Source organism: Chaetodon trifascialis, chromosome 7 (assembly GCF_039877785.1).
Source record: "Chaetodon trifascialis isolate fChaTrf1 chromosome 7, fChaTrf1.hap1, whole genome shotgun sequence".
NCBI classification, from domain to species: Eukaryota; Metazoa; Chordata; class Actinopteri; order Chaetodontiformes; family Chaetodontidae; genus Chaetodon; species Chaetodon trifascialis.
The window spans coordinates 11,771,018-11,777,017 of NC_092062.1; positions in this window are offsets into that span (position 1 = coordinate 11,771,018).

The window sequence follows — 6,000 nt, forward strand, 5'->3', positions numbered from 1 at the left end:
TGAAATTCACACTAATGAGCAAATCTGAGTCTCCAGTCTCACCAGACTTGCATGTATTTGCAAAGTGGGAGGAAACTGGAGTTGCCAAAGGAAATATCTGAACACGGGAAGAACACCACAGAAAGGAAATATCAATATCCTCTGTGCTTTACATGGTATGATTTGTAGCCATTATAAAAATCACTCTCATCCGCTTCATGGCAAGTAGCACTCCGTAGAACCTTCCTTCTGCATTGTAAGACTATATCATCCACACTGTATTATGCAAAAGTACCAGTAGATTCCTCCATTTCTATTTACTCATAAAGGCCCCTCTTTATCTCACTTCCAGCCCACTTTGCATGGTCCCTGCACCCCCCACATGTCCCCTCTCCTGAGAAATTACATCTTTCGGGACGAACTGCTTTGCCTTTCAGCAGTGAAGAGTGCTGGTGTGCGCTGGGTTTGAATTTCAGCGATGCACCTCAGTGCCTCTTGAGAGGGTCTGATTCAGGTGTAGGGGTACTGTGTGTGTGTGTGTGTGTGTGTGTGTGTGTGTGTGTGTGTGTGTGTGTGTGTGTGTGTGTGTGTGTGCGCGCTCTACAGGAAGATGTAGTAAGCGTCCCTGGCTGCAGATACGTACTTTGCCGATCACACCGACTGCTCTCACGGCTGTTTAGCTGAGTGGAATGTGTTATCCATGGGGGTGTGCGTTAGTCAAGGCCAGGATACACGCATGACGCTCAAATGTTTTCTCCTCTGAGACCCGCGGGGACTATCACACCCCTATGACTGCTTGGTGAATTTGTGAAGTGCCTCCTGGCTGCTAACACACTCACACCTGTCCTTTCTGAGGTGAGGCTGCTGAGGACCGGCTGAACCCGGCTCACCTGCACATCTGTCTGCCTGGCATGTTTCACTGTGTGACAGTATGCAGTATCTCTATTTCTTTTGTCCTGTATGTGTCTATTTTGAAGAACATTTGCATGAAGTGTAACAGCTAAGAATTTGTCATCTTTCATGCAGTGGACAATTTGTTACGACCACACAGTTATGACAAGACTTATTTTTACACTTAAGTTCTTGTGTGGTTTAAACAAACAAGACATTTTTCCCATCTTTAAGCTAAGTTAGCTAGTTCGCCCGCTTCATATTTAATGGGCCAAAATGAAGAAATAAACTTATTGGAAATGAAACTGGATGCAGAAAGGTTACATGAGGTAATGGCACAAAATAGAAAATATTCACAGTCAATCATATTTCATGATTTCTAAATGCAAAACAAGAAAAGAAAAGAATTACTTTCTATGTAAATTGTGTTCAGTATTTAGACAACTTAACCTTATTTTTTCCTCTCAGCTTTTCTGATCTGATCATCAGCTCATATAAAAGTACTTGGATGAAGCACTTTTCTAACTTCATTTTCCTCTCCGCTGTGCTGTGTGGCCAAAAACGGCCTCGCCAGTATCTGACAGTGTGGAACTCAAACCAAATAAACCCTGTAGTTTTGAGTTAGTGCTTGTTCTTGTTGTTACAGCTTTTTGGCTTGGCGCAGCCCAGGACCAACACTGACTTTCATCCATGTAGCATTCAGAGCTGCCCAGAGCTGTAGCAACTTCATTTTATACTGCAAGACAGCAAGGAAAGCGTCAGTATAATACAAGTAAAATGACGCTGTTATCTTTCCAAATACACAGTAAAGAACATCTCAAGTTTCAATTGTCTGTAAGGTTTTACAGGGAAAGATGCTCAAATCCAACTCAAGTATGTTCTGAAATGTGTGTTGAGGTTCTTTCCATCCGAGGAACAACACGCGGTGCTGAAGGAAGACGACTGTAGAGGCATTTTAAATGGTTGATATAAAATTAAGTGTTATGGGCAGATTAACACAGAAACACAACATTCTCAAACAAACCACATGAAATGATGTTTATTTTTATTCTTTTCTTACTGTTTTTAAGCCATGTTGCTATGCTACCTCTTGCCGTAAACCATAAACCATTTGCAGACCGCTGGAGGATCAGGGCTTGCTTGTTGGGCTGCCAGGTTACTCGGATATCCAGTATACATATAAAATGCATGCATTTGTTTCTTGTATTTTCTGGAGTTTCTGGTTCTCCACAATTTATTGGTAAATTTGAATGAGAGGGAACAGCTAAAAACCGTATGCACAAAGCCAACTCATTCTTTCACCTGGAAACCAAAAAAAAAAAAAAAAAAAGAGCTTTGAGTGGCATGGTACAATCTATAGTGTGTAATATGAGGCTGGTGGGAAGTCCGTTTCATTTGTTTATTTTGAGTGTTTGGATATTGCATGATGAAAAGTTTGTTGCTGTTGTTTTTTATTTCATTCTTGCATAGCTTTTGTTGAACATTTTGAGGTTTTATGAATCTAAATAAATAAAATGTGTGTTTGTGTAAGCTTCTGCGTGTGCATGCAGGAGCATGTTCGTGTGTGTGTGTGTAGGTGTCTGGGCAGCCATGACTATGTTTGTATGTGTGTGTGTGTGTGTGTGTGTGTGTGTGTGTGTGTGTGTGTGTGTGTGTGTGTGTGTGTGATAGAGTGACTTTGACTATCTGTACAATTTGTATCACGGGGGCTTTCCAGAACATCGCTCTCCTTCCTTGCAAAGTTTCCTTCCAGCTGCGCTCATTGAAATCTGCTCTCTTCTTGCTCTCTTCCCCCCTCTGATGCTTTTTACCTCCCACCTGTCAGACTCAGGCAATGATTCAGAATCTGCCATAAAACAACAACCAGCCCCGGCAGTCTGAGAACCAGCACTCTGTTTTATTATGATATGATTTGAAACAAGGTGTAACATGGTCAGTCTTTGTGGCTCAGGGTTTTTCCACATGTAATGCAAAAAACTTTTCACACATCTGGCCTTTAATCATTATTCCTTTTAAAACATTGTCATTGCATGCATTACATTGCGTTTGAAATTAAACCAGTTTCTTTCTTCTATTATTGCTATGTATTCTTCCTGCACACTTGGCAGCAGAAAATGGCTGGACATTAAGCTTTCGCATCTATACGTTCTTTGAATATTCTCTCTTGCAGGCTGTTCATTTTGTCCAAACTCTGTTCGACCAAATCAGTTTCGAGCTGACTTGTGTTCAACCTGTGAACTTTGATTTAATCTGACATTTATTTTGAATTCTCTTATAGGTCTGTAGGCTCCTGCAATCTCCACACTTCAAAGTTGGTGATGGTTCCTCAGAGAACTGAGCCAGATGGTTCTTGATTCCAGCAACACAGCAGGATATTGAGAGAGACATCATGAAGGTGTAAAGACGGATGTTCAGATAAAAGCACTCAGTCATTCTGACGGGTTCTTGGAATGGCCATTTGCTAATATATATATATATATATATATATATATATATATATATATATATATATATATATATATATATATATATATATATATATTATTTGATGTAAACGTTAAGTGTGTGCATGTGTCAGTGATTGAAAAGCCTGAAGTCATTATTTTAACCACTGAAGTTTCTGTGAATGGATTTCCTCAGTTGTACTTTGTGGACCATTCTGGAAATGCAGTGAACAATAGTCATTAAGTGAGCAATTGACAAACTTGACTTTTTACTCACCAACCTCCTGATGAGCAGCATTAAAGGAGAGAACTGGAGGCTTTCATAAAGCCTAAGCAGTAACTAGCCAGGTGACGGTTTAGTTGCTTAAAACACAGAAATTTAACCATCTGTGCCGCCAGTTAGAATTGGACACATTCCTTGGCGATAAAGAAATTGTTAAAGGAGTATGGAGGGAGCTTTGTCCTGATTTCAGGAGTTTTATCTCACCCTTTATGAGACACTTAGCACCTCATCAGAACTTTCCAGACAGACTTGCTGTAAAAAAGGATGATTGGAGGCTTGCCAACCTGCAGCCATAGTGAGCATGACTGGCAGGTATTGGTGGGTGTTTCCACTGGTGGCATTTCCCGGTATAGTCCACACCGTACTGGGAACAGGCTGCATCTGTTTTAAAAGCGGCCCTGCCAAGATCTGAGTGGCCAACACAAAGGCACAGAAGGCACAGGTTGGTTCTTTCATGAGGTATAACAGATTTTAATTATGATGGCAGCCATGCTGCTTTTTTTGTCTTTCACATTATCAGGTATTTGAAGTCGGTCTGAAAAACTCCTAGAAACAAAGAAAATCAACCCAGGTCTGCAGCACTCTGCTCCACACATTTAGACCAACACCACATGTGAAGCAAGCAGTTACATTAAAGGGAGTGAGTTGGGTGAGAAATTCCTCTCTGACTTCATAAGCATTGAAGTCATTTTTCTTGAAATCTGCTCTCATTCAGTCAAATAAACTGACCAATTTACCTTTTGATGACTAATTGAGATGGTCTTGAGGGAACCTTTTTTTTTTATAAGGGAGAAAAGTCGGACTTCATCCCTCTTCCACCTCACCAGCTTCATACCTCTCATCCCTCCCTCCATTCCTCATCAAAGTACATGTGCCCGCAATGTAACACTGTGTGTGCCTCCAACAGTCATCTATCATCTTATACTTTTTTCCAAAAAGAACCATTTGTGCAATGAAAGCTCTGAGGGGGAAAAAAATGGAAAAATGAGAAGAAAAAAAAAAAAAAAAAACTTTTAACCTGTAATAAAAAACAGACATGCCATGTAGGAGGCGAGGAGGTGACGTCTCATTTGCTGCCAGCACTCCCCAAGGTGGTGGTGATGGTGGTGGGGGTGGGGGCACGTCACATTATAAGGAATGAATTAAGGCTTGGATGCAAAGAGGGAGCTTTAGATGCTCTTCGCTTTTATGAGGCTGCAAGCAGAACCGAATGCACCGTTGTTGGGTTGGCTCTTAATAGCTGAATGCTCTTGCACAACGGCATCACCGCTGACTGCCATGTTCCCAGAACTGAGGTATATTTTTCCACTGTTCAGATGTCACCAAACAAAAGTTGAGAATGTATGCCCAGCAGAAGCAGATGTCTCTGGAAAGAACGTTAGGTTTGGTGAACATCTGCAAGGAAACAGTGTTTGTGCTGAGATTAGTGACGATGAATATTAAAACTTATTTACATTTTGCAAATTTGGAGAAATATTAATTAATAATGATTTTTTAAATACAGCTCATTTTCTTACCACCAAATGGCCACTATTTATTAATTATAATGACAGCTCTTGTTTTTAAATGAAAAAATGCTGATGGTAGTCGCTGCTGATTGATGGTATTTATGTTCATATTAATGACCATGCTGGTTTAGTCATATTGTGGACATTTCCCCTGTGGCAATACCTGCAGAATTTCAATAAAATACATAAAAAAAACTAAGTGTAATGACAGAATAACAGTGGCACAAAAATGAACACATCTTTCAGTTGTGGGCCTGGCTTTTCTCTGTCTGTTCAAGTCTGCTGTATTGGCTGCAGCGGTCTGTGTGACTGTGGGGTTACTGACATCTGTCAGTGGACTGGCCGACTGGCGAGCTACAGTAGCTGCCCCCACACTGTTTCCATTCTTCATCATTTTTCTTTAAACTGCCAATATTCGAAATCTTCACAATTGATTTTTTTTCTCAACTCTCAACTTCTTCTTACTTGTAGGGACAAAATGCCCCATAACATAATTCATTACATTTTAGGGTGAAAACTTGTGTTTAGGTTAAGTTTGGGTAAGGGCGCAGTGCTCTTGGGGGAGCACTCGGAGGGGCACGGGCTCTCGGGGCTCAAGGGATCTTTGATCCTTAAAAATACTTAAAAGCCTGGCTGAGTGTGATGTTGAAATGTGCTTGGTGGATTGGGCCGCGGTGCAGGCCGGCCATGGGAACTTGTATGTTTATCAAAGTCCCCCCTCTTTCCAGGGTCTCTGCTGTAACATTTAAGGCTGTCATTACTTAAAAAAGAGCAAGCTTTATACAACATAATAAAAGAATATATAATAATAAGTGCTAGGATGTGAATGTAAGGAGTCAGACACAAAACAAGGTCTTAAGGTTAGGGTTAAGGGTTAGGGTTAGGGTTAGGCAAG